Source organism: Citrus clementina, unplaced genomic scaffold, assembly GCF_000493195.1.
Source record: "Citrus clementina cultivar Clemenules unplaced genomic scaffold, Citrus_clementina_v1.0 scaffold_3, whole genome shotgun sequence".
Lineage (NCBI taxonomy): Eukaryota > Viridiplantae > Streptophyta > Magnoliopsida > Sapindales > Rutaceae > Citrus > Citrus x clementina.
In genome coordinates this window covers 12,437,698-12,454,057 of record NW_006262339.1, presented here as the reverse complement: position 1 = coordinate 12,454,057, position 16,360 = coordinate 12,437,698, and positions in this window count along the sequence as shown.

Sequence of the window (16,360 nt, the reverse complement as noted above, 5' to 3'; positions counted from 1 at the left end):
ATGCCCTAAATTTAGAAATAATACGATCTTAAGTCAAACAAAATGCTAGTTAACCCAATTTATTTATTTATTTTTTTTAATGCACCACTACATCTTTTTAGCCCATATAATTAGTTTCTACTTCAGACTATAGCTCTCTAAAATCAGGAAAGACTTTTATTAGGATGTAACATAGGCTAAGGACACGACTAACAAAGGAGGGAAAATAAGGAAAACAAAATGTATGTTTGAGATTTTTTTTTTGGGAAGTTGCAAGGTGGATTTCACCTATTATTGTTATTTATTTATTTTTTGAAACAACAATTTTTTTTTGTTTTTGGTTTTTGGTTTTTGTTTTTTGTTGTTGTTGTTGTTTTTTTTTTTTGCTTTTGTTTGGCACAACTTCACTGAACAAAATAATTATTTACATTTTTCTCAAACATAAATAGGTGATGGAACTTGTAAGATATTGGGTAACACTCCAAATTGGACTGAGTCAAGATGATAAGTTGATAAAGAAATATTTTTTTTAAAGGCTCAAAAGTGTTAACTATGGATATTTCGTCAAAGGGATGGCTAGAAAGACTTAAACGGGTCAAATATGACATTTCCATCGTCTTTTAGGGATTTAAATAATCTTCCATATTCACTAGTTAAATGGACCTCCAGATGTAGCAACACACTTTTTTTTATTTAACTTTTTTTTTAGGATTGACTCAAAGGAAATCTAGAGACCGTATATAAAATAATAAATTGCTAAGCTGTATGAAGAATGGGCAAAAGGGTTACTCTCCAAGAAAAATGATAGGCTCAAAAACTCACTTGATACTTATTATGACATGTGCATTCCTTCAAGCAACTTATATTTGTCTCTGACATCAGCATGTAGAGTAGCAAACATAGCGTAACAGCACTTAAAACCAAAGATAATACAAATACTAAAATTTGAAAGTCATCATGTCATCCAATGTTAAAAAATCACACAATTTTTTTTTCAAACAACATTCTACCCCCCAACCTATTCTAAATATGAAAAGAAAATATGCATGTAGAAAGATGAAAATGATGTAGAAAAATTAATTAGAAAAGTTACACTTAAAATGATAGAAAAAGAAAATGATTTTTTTTTTTAACTAAGAAGATGCGTTTCTAGAGGCACTACACTCCATATTCAGCCATCTTCGACTCAAAAATTTAAAAATGTATATTTATAAAGGAGAAATTAGAAAGAAGAAGAAAAATGATTGTCAAAACTTAATAAAGAAAAAGAAAATGTCTGAATTTTTTTTTTCAAACGAAGAAGATGCGTTTCTAGAGTCACTACACTCCATATTCAGCCATCTTCAACACAAAAAGTTAGCCACGGTTAGTCTCTACAACAAAAAATTAGTAAAAATTTAACTAAGATTTCACAATTGTCGACTATTCCCTCCTCCCAACTAGAACGAAACATTGTCCTTAATGTTTTAAAGGAAAAAAATAGAGTGTAGAAGACATCACCTGGGTGGTGATACACAGAAGAAAATATTTACAAGCGGAGAGTTAAATATATTTTGTACTTCTTACTGTGGCTACTGTTACCATCATTATTTGGAGACTCCAACACCAAGGTCCTGGGGTCTGGCTCTGGTTTATAAGCTTGTAATAGATCAAGTAGCTCATTAGCAGTGTAAGCATAAATAAAAAGTTTTTCCGCTGTAGAAGGAATGAAATAATTTTTTATTGCATGGTTAAGAAATGCAATGAAGCCATCATAAAAGATATTGACATTTAACAAACCGATAAGTTTCTGGTGAATGTACAGAGAGGCCCAAGATGCTAATGTGATAAGTGCCTCTAGAGTTGCAAGATCTCTTGGTAGAAAAATAAAAGCATCAGCATGATTAAGCATTTCAGTTATTCTTTTTTGTATACCTGAGACGACCCATTCGGTGAGTCCGAAAAACTGCCCAAAGATTTTAAGGCTCTTGGGATGATGCCTAACACTTGACTTCCTCTGACAAAAGCAGATTCTGAGACCAATTTTGATAACCTTCGGTTACCTCCTCCATGTACAAAGTGTAATTTTCTCTCTTTATGCTTCGACCAAGATCTATGGCTGCCTCAACAAACTCTTTATGTTTGCCATAATTAAATCCAGAAAGCACACAAATGTTCTTAAATTGTCTATTGGGAGTAGTTACCATTGAGATACTTTTCAAAAACAATTTGTGAGTGCTTGACAAAAAAATCATATTTAAGAATCTTGGTGACAGTAGGTCAAATAACGCGTAAAGTACATGGCTTGCGAGTCAAAAAGGAAACAGTAAAAAGAAAAAGAAATAATGATAAAATAAAATTATTAAAGACAATAATGAAAATGATAAAAACAACAGTGAAATAAAATAACAGTGAAGTAAAAGGGTATTTACAGGTAGTTGCGACTGTGGCTCACATCTTACTCTGGTTTTACGTCCAGAAACGGTTTGAATACACTCTATGGGTCAAGGATAGGTTTCCTATCCAGTTTTCTTATAAACTGGCAACCATGGTCGTTTATAATCAGATTTCCGAGACTATATCGTGCATGCTTTTTCTGGAATAATGGCCATAACTAGAGAATGACTCCTTGTACATATCCACTGGGATGAGTTTCAAGAGACAAAAGGATATCATCCAATAACTCCTTATTCAAGTCATCCCTAATGAATTGAATCTTATCTTCCTTGTTATCAGACATCATTCCTAAAGAACATGGTTTTTTTTATCGCATCTCATTCTAGCACACTTATGACAAGCAACTGAAATTTTTCGAGCTCTTTGTTTTCTTGCATAATTTCCTTTACCATAACTAAGCATGTATGCAATAAATTTAAGAGGCAACTCACCTACCACTCGTATTTTTACCTCGATTAACCAACGGATGTCAGCATGTATGTTATTCCTCATCAGCAATCGCATGCGTAAGGACCGAGCTTTATAAATTGTAAGGAGAGCATTGTGAGAAAGTGAAGGGAATCGATTGTGAAGCTTTTTTAGAATCTCGTTCCTGTCTATACCTTCGCCTTAGAAGATCAGTTATTATGGGAAACTGAAGTAACCGACTTGATTATCACGGAGTACCGTTATCCGCCACTTCACCGCAGTAACAAACTAAAGCACACAAATAAAGAAAAATAAACTAAAACACATAAAGAAAATTACAATCGTCTTTTTATTAAATTTGCCTCAAGCTCAAACTGGATGTTGTAGACACTTCTCTCAATGTCTCTGAGTTGGCTTTCTAAATCCTCAACATGCGATACTAACCCTGGTAGTTGCAGAGCCCAAATATGTTGTGTTTTACAAAATCAAATTTGCCTTTTGAGATGAGATTTTACATGTTGAAGTAGTCTAAGAATGTCCAGGAGGAACTATTTAGCTATGGCACTCATGATTAACAATGATAAGAGAAAACTTAATGGTTAAACAAACACACTTATGCAAAAATAATTTCAATTAGCAAAAGAATAGTAAAAAGAAAGAAAAAAATCAAATCACCGAAAAGAAAGAAAAAACTCTATTCAAATCTGGTGGGTCACTCAAAGTTATTTCGGTATCCTCTCCATGTGGTTGGTACTCTAGATATGGCTTTAGTCTTTGACCATTAACTTTAAACGTGACACCATTCTTTGGGTCCTTAATTTCAATTGCCCCATGTAGAAAAACAATATGAATAATAAAAGGGATATACCATCAAGAGCGTAACTTACCTGGGAATAAGTGCAAGCGAGAATTGAATAAAAGTACTTTCTGACCTGCAGTCAAAGATTTTCTCATAATTTGCTTGTCGTGAAAGACTTTCATTCGCTACTTGTAAATCTTGGTATTTTCGTATGCATCATTGCAAATTTTTTCAAGTTCTGCCAGTTGTAATCTTTTTTCTGAGCTAGCTTGCTGCATGTCAAAGTTAAATTTCTTGATGGCCCAGTATGCACGATGCTCGAGTTCCACAAGTAGGTGGTAAGCTTTTCCATACACTAGCTTGTAGGGTGACATCCCAATCGGGGTCTTGAAAGCTATTCGATATGCCCATAATGCATCATCGAGTCTTAATGACCAATCTTTTCTATCCGGCCTCACCGTCTTTTCTAATATGTGCTTTATTTCTCAATTTGAGATCTCAACTTGGCCACTGATTTGCTGATGATATGGGATCGCTACTTTGTGAGTGATAGAATACTTTGTCAAAAGAGCTTTGAATGCTTTGTTACAAAAGTGGGCACCACCATCACTGAGTATTGCTCGAGGGAATCCAAAGCGTGAAACAATGTTGCTTTTCAAAAATCCTATCACCACCTTGTGATCATTGGTTTTACATGGAATTGCTTCTACCCATTTCGATACATAGTCAACAGCAACCAATATGTATTGATGGCCAAAAGAAGGAGGAAAATGTCTCATGAAGTCGATACCCCATACATAAAAAATCTCAACCACTAAAATTGGATTTAGTGGCATCATATTCCTTCATGTAATGCTCCCCATTTGTTGAGACCTATCACATGAAGAGAAAAAGGTGTAAGCATATCGAAATATAGTTGGCCAACAAAAATCACATTGTAAAACTTTTGTAGCTGTTTTCTTATCACTGAAATGGCCTCCACAAGCTTGTTCATGGCAGAATGAAATAATATTCTGAATTTCACTTTCTGGGACACATTGTCTAACAATTTGATCTGCACAATACTTGAATAGATAAGAGTCATCCCAAAAGAAATTCTTTATTTCCACAAAAAATTTGGTTTTGTCCTGTTTAGTCCAATGCTCTGGAAGTTGACCTATAACAAGATAATTCACGATGTCAGCATACCATGGTAATACTTCCACACTTATCAATTGTTCATCTGGAAATGACTCATTCAATCATCCATAAATACTTCAAGAAATTGTTCAACCATATCAAAAAAAATGCTTAACATGCATCGTTGAAATGTAGCAGGTGCATTATATAATCCAAATGGCATTCTCCTATACGCAAATGTGCCAAAAGGGCAAGTGAAAGTGATATTCTCTTGATCTTTTGGTACTATGGGGATCTGATTGTATCCTTAGTAGCCATCTAGAAAACAATAGAATTCATGGCCTGCTAATCTATCAAGCATTTGATCGATAAATGGTAAGGGAAAATAGTCTTTACGTGTGACAGAATTCAACTTTCTATAATCAATGCATACACGTCATCATGTAGTCACTCTAGTGTGTATCAATTCATTATCAGCATTAGTAACTACTATGACTCCTGGCTTTTTAGGTACAACTTACACAAGACTGACCCATGAACTATCAGAAATTGAGTAAATGATACATGCATCTAATAGCTTAAGGATTTCAGTTCTAATAACTTCTTTCATATTAGGATTTAACCGACGTTGCATTTCCCTAGTAGGTTTAGCATTTTCATTAAGGTGAATGTAATGCATGCAGTCTACTGGATTTATACCTTTTATGTCTGCTATGGTCCATCCTAATGCTCCTTTGTGCTCTTTTAAAACATCCAACAACTTACCTTTTTGTTCGTTGTTTAGGGATGATGAGATGATTACCGGCATAGTACTTTTTTCTCCCAAAAATGCATATTCCAGAGTGTTGGGTAATGGTTTGAACTCGAGTTTCGGTGGTGATTTTAATGATGGGATGAGTTTCTTCTCTGATGGTAGTAGTGGTTCAACTCTTGACTTCCATTTATTAGTGTTCATGGATGGTGCTGAGTCAAGCAAAGCATTAACCTTATCAACCTATATGTCAATATCAAAATTCAAACCAAAGTAAGTTAAGCGTGTTTGTAAAGGGTCATCACTAAGGTTTGAAAGAAAAGTATTATCAACTAATGTTTCTATTAAATCCACATCAACAATTCCATCATCTGCATTGTGAGGTTGTTTGGCAATGTTGAAGATGTTTAACTCCATAGTCATTTTGCCAAAGGACAACTGCATTTTTCCAGTTCTGCATTAAATGTGAGCATCGGCAGTTACCAAGAAAGGTCGGCCTAGGATAATGGGGATGTGCTTCCTTGAATCCTAGATTGGTTGAGTGTCAATTACAATGAAATCAACAGGAAAATAAAACTTGTCTACTGTTGTGCAAATTTTAATGTACTCGCAAGCGCACAAATCTATTGTAGTATAGACTAATGGTGACGAGTGTCGATCCCACGAGGAGGTGGATTTTAATTATATATAGAATTAATTTTGTAAATGGGTAGTTGGATTTATGGTGGAAATGATTTGGAATATGCTAATACTTAAATTAAAATGGCGAGAATAAATTCTAAAATTGGAATTGCAATTGAGAGAATAAATTGAAGAGAAAATCTATTAAATTGACGTACTTGGGTACCTGGATCCGTATCAACATGCATCATGGGCTAAATAATCCGTATTAATGCCAATTAAATCATGAGGGGGGAATCCACACCTCATGAACCACGCTCTAATCAATATGGTGCTAAGGGCTTATCGTGCCAAATAATAATAACCTTATACTAGAGAGCCGGTGTAACCAAGGCGGTATCTAGACAAGACTATTATTATTTGTCGACGAGAAGTCAAAACATCCACAAAAATTAGAGGGGAAGAGAAAATAAATTTACCAAATTAAGCCCATGACACATGTTGAGACTTCACCTTCAACCCAAGCTTGAAAGAAAATTAGCCACTCATAGTTGAACTAGGGGCAAAATGGGAATTTATTAAAATACGAAGAAAATACAAGATGGAGAGGGAATTACAGAAAATGGATCCCAAAAATGGATTCAGAGATATCAAATTAGGGGGGAGAGGCCCCCTTTTTATAGATACATGGAGTAAATCATGGCCATCGGATTAAAAACAGTTTGGACGCTCAGGATTGCGTCACGTCATCAGTCAACAGTCCACGGTTTGACCACGCGGATGAACAGTAACACGGTTTGACCCGACTTTGAACAGTAACGCGGTTTGACCCGGATGAACAGTGGTTTGGTTGAAAATAATCCTGTGTCATGCATGCACCGTACGCGAGATTTTTCGTCCACTAATATGCTGCCACGTCACCATCAACAGTACATAAGAATGTTAGTCCAACAGGATCGTGACACCTCATCAGTCAATGCCACATCATCGGTCAATGCCACGTCATCATCCGTCTATGTGAACAGTAACGTATACAGTACCGTACACGTGAATAGTATCGTACATGTGAATAGTGCCATTTTTCCTTTTATGCTCCTCCTAAGGTTTTTGACCGTCCTGAGTTCAAAAGTGATGTCCGTTTTGCCGTCTGATTTCTCCTTTATTGTGAAATGACTATAATGCCCCTAAAATACATAAAATACTTAATTAAAATAAAACACATGTAATTAAATCACAAGAAGGTTAAATACATAAAAGTAAGGGTTGTTAGTAAGACTTGAAATGTAAAATGACGGTTTTCTCCTTTATAAATATGCATTTTCTAACACTCAGCATCTACCTGGATAAGCACGTCCTCCACAATACCACAAAGTATTTTTATGGATCGATTTGCAAGCTGTAACACCACTGGAGTTTGGTGTAATTCTCCCAGTCCAAGTTTCACGAAAACTGAGTAAGGCAACAGATTTACACTAGCTCTTAAATCCAACAAAGCATTCTCAATTGTGTGGTTCTCTAGACTACATGAGATAGTGGGGGAGCCTAGGTCTTTGCATTTTAGAAGAATTTTGTGTTGGAGTATAGAAGTAACGTTTTCTGTTAAAAATGCCTTCTTTTGAACATGAATATTTCTCTTTTTAGTACAAAGATTTTTAAGAAACTTGGCATAAGATGAAACTTGTTTTATAACATCAAGTAAGGGATGTTAACACTTACCTGTTTGATGATTTCAAAAATCTCACATGTAGACTTTCTTTTCTTTCCTTTAGCTAACCTCTGAGGAAATGGAGCTTTAGAAACATATTCTCGTGGATCGGTTTCCTCCTTCTCCTCTGATGGTGAGTGCTCAATTTTCACAAGTACAATTTGACTCGTTTTTGTCACCGGCATCTCCACTTTGTTGTTGACATCTTTCCATTTTCGCAAGGTCATAACGACTTTAACCTCTCCATGCTGTTGTGGTGAACTGGTACTTGCTTTATGTACTTTTTTAGGATTAGGCACTCGTTGACTTGGAAATTTGTCTTTCTCAACAATCATTGCTAAAGTTTGAACTGAAGAAGCAAGTTGTCCCTCCATCTTCTCGAGACTTGAAACTGATTGGGCTTGTGAGTTGAAGCCTGCTCTCATCTCATTTCGTAGGTCATCAATGGTGCGGTTCTGTTGCTCAATCGTGGAGTGAGTAACATTCCTGAAATTCTGGAATGTATTCTCCCATGGTCTAGGTTGAGAGTGGTTCTGGTTCTGATTGTATAGTCTAAATAGTGGCTGAAAGGCTTAAGGAATTTGAGGAATTGGTTGCATTGGTGGAGCTGGAGCTGTTGGTACATTCTGTTGGAATCCTTGAGACCATGAAAATTGAGGTGGTCTCTCCATCCAAGGTTATATGTGTTGGAGTATGGGTTGTAATTTGATGGTTTGCTCATTACACCTATGGCATTGGCTTGATCTGAGTATGAGTCATGGTCATGTTGTTCTGTTAATTTAGCAGTCGTTAACGATGTTATTTGTTGAGAGAGACCTTCAACCATCTCCTTGACTTCTTTGATTCCCGAAGTTGATGTTGTGCAAATTTTAATGTACTCGCAAGCGCACGAATCTATTGTAGTATAGATCAATGGTGACGAGTGTCGATCCCACGAGGAGGTGGATTTTAATTATATGTAGAATTAATTTTGTAAATGGGTGGTTGGAATTGTGGTGGAAGTGATTTAAATTATCCTAAAATTGGAATTGAAATGGCGATAATAAATTCTAAAATTGGAATTGCAATGGCGAGAATAAATTGAAGCGAAATATATTGAAATAACGTACTTGGGTATCTGGATCCGTATCAACATGCATCATGGGCTAAATAATCCGTATTAATGCCAATTAAATCATGAGGAGGGAATCCACACCTCATGAACTACGCTCTAATCAATATGGTGCTAAGGGCTTATCGTGCCAAATAATAATAACCTTGTACTAGAGGGCCGGTGAAACCAAGGCGGTACTAGACAAGAATATTATTATTTGTCGATGAGAAGTCAAAACATCCACAAAAACTAGAGGGGAAGAGAAAATAAATTTACCAAATTAAGCCCATGACATATGTTGAGACTTCATCTTCAACCCAAGCTTGAAAGAAAATTAGCCACTCATAATTGAACTAGGGGCAAAATGGCAATTTATTAAAATACGAAGAAAATACAAGATGGAGAAGGAATTACAGAAAATGGATCCCAAAAATGGATTCAGAGATATGAAATTAGGGGGGGAAGGCCCTCTTTTTATAGATACATGGAGTAAATCATTGCCATTGGATTAAAAACAGTTTGGACGCTCAGGATTACGCCACGTCATCAGTCAACAGTACGCGGTTTGACCACGCGGATGAACAGTAACACGGTTTGACCCGGATGAACAGTAATGCGGTTTGGTTGAAAATAATCCTGTGTGATGCATGTACTGTACGCGAGATTTTTCGTCCACTGATATGCTGCCACGTCACCATCAACAGTACATAAGAATTTTAGCCCAACAGGATCGTGACACCTCATCAGTCAATGCCACATCATCGGTCAATGTCACGTCATCGATCCGTCTATGTGAACAGTGTCGTGAAAAGTAACGTAGACAGTATCGTACACGTGAATAGTACCGTACATGTGAATAGTGCCAATTTTCTTTTTATGCTCCTCTTAAGGTTTTCGACCGTCCTGAGTTCAAAAGTAATATCTGTTTTGCCGTCTGATCTCTCCTTTATTGTGAAATGACTATAATGCTCCTAAAATACATAAAATACTTAATTAAAATAAAACATATGTAATTAAATCACAAGAAGGTTAAATACATAAAAGTAAAGGTTGTTAGTAAGACTTGAAATGTAAAATGACGGTCTTCTCCTTTATAAATATGCATTTTCTAACACTCAACACACCTCCCAACCAGCTTATTGCTAGTCCCTAGCAAATAAAGCGAAAACAAAATTAAAATTCAAAATAATTTTTTTTTAATAAAAACACTCGTATTTATTCCATCAGATTAATGATAGCAATCAAATAAAAGTATAAGCATTATCTCCAGTCTAAAGCAACATCACACCCACATCAACCATCCACATGAATCAGCCTAGTAGACTTTGTTATAGCTACTTTCAAGAATGACATGTCAAACCCCAAAATCTCACTGGAAGTAGTGACACTCTCACAAAGAAATTAAAACCAATAAAAATAGTCACTCCAATGAATGGTAATTGAGAGAGAAAATAATAAAGAAGTGATATCACATGCTCTCACCAAGATGAAATAAATATGCCCTCAGCTTAGAAATAATACGATCTCAAGTCAAATAAAAATGCTAGTCAACCCAATTTATTTATCTTTTTTTTTCTTTTATTTATTTATTTATTTTTATTATGCACCACTACATCTTTTTAGCCCATATAACTAGCTTCTACTTTAAACTATAGTTCCCTAAAATCAAGATGGACTTTTATTAGGACGTAACGTAGGCTAGGGATATGGCTAACAAAGAAGGGAAATAAGGAAAATAAAGTGTATGTTTGAGAAAAATGCAGAGAATTTTTTTTTTTTTGGAAGTTACAAGGTGGATTTCACCTATTATTTTTATTTTTTATTTTTCTTTTGAAACAATAATTTTTGTTTTGTTGTTGTTTTTTTTTTGCTTTTATTTGGCATAACTTCACTGAACAAAAATACTTATTTATATTTTTCTCAAACATAAATAGGTGATGAAACTTATAAGACATTGGGTAATACTCCAAATCGGAGTGGGTCAAGATAAGTTAAACAAATAAAAGGTTTTTTTTTTTTAAAGGCTCAAAATGGTTAACTATGGATATTTCACAAAAAGGATGGCTAGAAAGGCTCAAACGGGACAAAGATGGCCTTTCCATCGTCTTTTAGGGTTCTAAATAATCATCAATATCTACTAGTTAGATGGACCTCCCAATGTAGCAACACACTTTTTTTTTAATTTTACAATTTTTTTTAAGGGTTAACTCAAAAGAAATCTAGAGATAGTGTATACAATAATAAACTGTTAAGCTGTATAAAGAATGGGCAAAAGGGTTACTTTCCAAGAAAAATGATAGGCTCAAAAACTCACTTGGTACTTATTATGACATGTTCATTCCTTCAAGCAACTCATATTTATCTCCGACATCAACATGTAGAGTAGCAAACATAATGTAACATCACTTAAGACCAAGGATAATATAAATACTAAAATTTGAAATTAATCATGTCATCCAATGTTAAAACAAATCACACAATTTTTTTTTAAAAACAACATTCTACCCCCCAACCTATTCTAAACAAGAAAGGAAAATATGCATGCAGAAATGTGAAAATGATGCAGAAAAACTAATTAGAAAAGTTACACTTAAAATGATGGAAAAACAAAATGATTTTTTTTTTTAAAGAAGATGCGTTTCTAGAGGAACTACACTCCATATTCAGCCATCTTCGACTCACAAGTTGGAAAATGTATATTTATAGAGGAGAAATTAAAAAGAAGAAAAATAAACATAAAAACATAATAAAGAAAAAGAAAATGTCTGAAATTTTTTTTTAGTTTTTTAATTTTTTTTTAACGATGAAGATGCGTTTCTAGAGTCACTACACTCCATATTCAGCCATCTTCAACACAAAAAGTTAGCAACAGTTAGTTTCTACAACAAAAATTAGTAAAAACTTAACCAAAATTTCACAATTGTCGACTATTCCCTCCCCCCAACCAGAACGAAACATTGTCCTCAATGTTTGAAAGGAAAGAAGTAGAGTTTAGAAGACATCACCTGGGTGGTGCAACACAGAAAACAATATTTACAAGCGGAGAGTTAAATCTAATTTATACTTCTTACTGCGGCTACTGTTACCATCATTATTTGGGCACTCCAACATAAAGGTCCAGGGGTCTGGCTCCGGTTTATAAGCTTGTAACATATCAAGTAGCTCATTAGCAGTGTGAGCACAAATAAAAAGTTTTTTCACATTAGAAGGAATGAAATAGTTTTTTATTGCATGGTTAAGAAATGCGATAAAGCCATCATAAAAGTTATTGACATTTAACAAACCGATGGGTTTTTGGTGGATGTGCAGATGAGCCCAAGATGCTAGCGTGATAAGTGCCTCTAGTGTTGCAAGATCTCCTGGAAGGAAAATAAAAGCATCAGCATGATTAAGCATTTCAGTTATTCTTTCTTGCATACCTGAAACGACTAACTCTTCTCCAGTTGATGAGTCAGACGAACTGCCCAATGGTTTTAAGACTCTTGGGATAATGCCTAACACTTGACTTCCTTTGATAAAAACTGCTTCTGAGACCATTTTTGATAACCCTCGGTTACCTCCTCCATACACCAAGTGTAATTTTCTCTATGCTATACTTCGACCAAGATCGATGGCTGCCTCAACGAACTCTTTATGTTTGCCATATGTAAATCCAGAAAGCACACAAATGTTCTTGAATTGTCTATTGGGAGTAGCTGCCATTGTGATACTTCTCAAAAATAATTTGTGAGTGCTTGACAAAAAAGAAATCACATTTAAGAATCTTGGTGACAGTGGATTACAGTTGTGTATGAGGTAACATGTCAGTGTCAAATAACGCGTAAAGCACATGGCTCGAGAGTCAAAAAGGAAACAGTAAAAAGGAAAAAGCAAACAATAATAAAATTATTAAAGACAATAATGCACACAATAAAACAATAGGGAAATAAAATAATAGTAAAGTGAAAGGATATTTACAGGTAGTTGCGATTGTGGCTCACATTTTTCTCTGGTTTTACGTCCAGAAACGGCTTGAACGCCCTCTATGGGTCGAGGATAGGCTTCCTATCCAGTTTTCTTATAAACTGGCAAACATGGTCGTTTATAGTCAGATTCCTGAGACTATATCGTGCATGCTCTTTCTGGAATAATGGTCATAACTGGAGAATCGCTCCTTGCACATATCCACTGGGATGCGTTTCAAGAGACAAAAGGATATCATCCAATGACTCCTTATTCAAGCCATCCCTAATGAATTGAATCTTATCTTCCCTGTTATCAGACATCATTCCTAAAGAACATGGGTTTTTATTGCAACTCATTCTGGCACACTTATGACAAGCAACAGAAATTCTTCGAGCTCGTCGTTTTTTTGCATAATTTCCTTTACCACAACCAGGCATGTATGCAATAAATTTTGGAGGTAACTCACCTGCCGATCGTACTTTCGCTTCGATTAACTAACGAATGTCAGCAGGTATGTTATTCCTCATGAGTAATCGCATGCGTTCGGACCGAGCTTTATAAATCGTAAAGAGGGCATTCTGAGGAAGTAAAGGGAATCGCTTGTGAAGCTTCGCTAGAATCTTGTTTCTGTCCATACCTTCACCTCAGAATATCAGTTATTATGGGAAACTGAAGTAACCGACTTGATTGTCACGGAGTACCGTTATCCGCCACTTCACCGAGGTAACAAACTAAAGCACACAAACAGAAAAACAAATTAAAACACACAAAGAAAATTAAAATCGTCCTCTTATTGAATTTACCTCAAGCTCTAACTGGATGTCGTAAACACTTCTTTCAATGTCTCAGAGTTGGCGTTCTAAACCCTTAACATAGGCTACTAACTCTGGTGGTTGTAGAGCCCAAATGCGATGTGTTTTACAAAATTGAATCTGCCTTTTGAGATGAGTTTTGATACGTTGAAGTGGTTTAAGAATGTTCAGGAGGGACGGTCTAAGTAATGTACTCATGATTAAAAATGATAAAAGAAAACTTAATAGTTAAACAAACACATTTATGCAAAAATAATTTCAATTAGCAGAAGAATAATATAAAGAAAGAAAAAAAATCAAATCAACGAAAAGAAAAAAAAATCAATTCAAATCTGGTGGGTCACTCAAATTTATTTCGGTGTCTTCTCCATGTGGTTGGTACTCTAGATATGACTTTAATCTTTGACCATTAACTTTAAACGTGACACCGTTCTTTGGGTCCTTAATTTCAATTATCCCATGTGGAAAAACAGTATGAACAATAAATGGGCCAGACCAACGAGAGCGTAACTTACTTGGGAATAGGTGCAAGCGAGAATTGAATAAAAGCACTTTCTGACCTGGGGTGAAAGATTTTCTCATAATTTGCTTGTCATTGAAGACTTTCATTCGTTGGTTGTAAATCTTGGCATTTTCGTATGCGTCATTGCGAATTTCTTCAAGTTCTGCCAGTTGTAATCTTCTTTCTGAGCTGGCTTGCTGCATGTCAAAGTTGAATTTCTTGATAGCCCAATACGCACAATGCTCGAGTTCCACAAGTAGGTGGCAAGCTTTTCCATACACTAGCCTGTAGGGTGACATCCCAATCGGGGTCTTGAAAGCCGTTCTATATGCCCATAATGCATCATCAAGTCTTAATGACCAATCTTTTCTGTCCGGCCTCACCGTCTTTTCTAATATGTGCTTTATTTCTCGATTGGAGATCTCAACTTGGCCACTGGTTTGCGGATGATACGGGGTCGCCACTTTGTGTGTGATTGAATACTTTGTCAAAAGAGCTTTGAATGCTTTGTTACAAAAGTGGGCACCACCATCACTGATTATTGCTCGAGGGAATCCAAAGCGTGAAACAATGTTGCTTTTTAAAAATCCTATCACCACCTTGTGATCATTGGTTCTACATGGAATTGCTTCTACCCATTTCGATACGTAGTCAACAGCAACCAATATGTATTGATTGCCAAAAGAAGGGGGAAAGGTTCCCATAAAGTCGATACCCCATACGTCAAAAATCTCAACCACTAAAATTGGATTTAGTGGCATCATGTTCCTTCGTGTAATGCTCCCCATTCGTTGACACCTATCACATGAAGAACAAAAAGTGTAAGCATCTCGAAATATAGTTGGCCAATAGAAACCACATTGTAAAACTTTAGTTGCTGTTTTCTTAGCACTGAAATGGCCTCCACAAGCTTGTTCATGGCAGAATGAAAGAATATTCTAAATTTCATTTTCTGGGACACATCGTCTAACAATTTGATCCGCACAATACTTGAACAAATACGGGTCATCCCAAAAGAAATTCTTTATCTCTGCAAAGAATTTAGCCTTATCTTGCTTGGTCCAATGCTCTGGAAGTTTACCTGTAACAAGATAATTAACTATATCAGCATACCAAGGTAATACTTCCACACTCATTAATTGTTCGTCTGGAAATGACTCATTCAATATTAATGGCTCTGTAATTGTGTCAAAATGAAGACGAGAGTGTTAGCCTAAAGGGCTATACATAATGTAATTTTGATGATAACAAACATATGTATTGAGTGATTTAATAAATATTGTATTTCACATTTTTACTAGTTTTTGAAGGATAATATTTATACAAGTAAATCAAGTGAAATCAAGATTGAAGACACTCAACGGACAATGGCGACATCAAGAATAGTTTAGAGCTCAACGAACAAATTAGTGCAATAAATTCTTGTAAAGCCGGTATGATTTAATTGATGTTTGATTTAGCATTTGAGAAGCTCAAGAAATTAATTTAATTAAATAATTTTCATAAACTAAAAGTTTTTGTTTTTATAAAGAAAAGTATTTTGTGAATTTAAGTAATTTGGACTTAAATGCTAAGATTTGAAATCTTTGATTTTAATAAGTATTAAATTTCGGAGTTGGACGTTTTTACAAACATTTGAAATGTTTTGGGCCATACTATAATTTATGAATATTTTGGACTAAAGTGAAAGATTTTGAGAACTTTGAAAAATATAGGTATTATGTTGAAAAGGACCTTTGTGTGAAACAAGAAAATCTTTGGGGCCATATCATAATTTCAGAACGTTTGAGAAAGACATCTATTTTTATGAAGTTCTGAAATTGGACCTATTTGCAAAGTTTTCTGACGTTTTGGGCCATAGTATAATTATAGAAAGTTTTGGGCTAAAGTGTAATTTTAGTGAACAGTAGTACTGTAGCAAAATTCAAAAATAACGGTAATATTACTGTTCCTGAGCGGCTAGCCGGATAATCAAGCGGCTAACCGCTTGAGCGCTGGAATTTGCCTATAACGGCTAGTTTTTGGGCTTTCACTATAAAAACTCAACTCAAACTTCATTTTAAGAACTAACACAAGCAAATATAAGATCATATAACATATATTGAGCTTCCATTTCGTAAATCATCATTTGTTGAATCATCATTGAGCTATAATTTGTTATTCACTCTTAAAGAGAGTTTTATTGTTGTG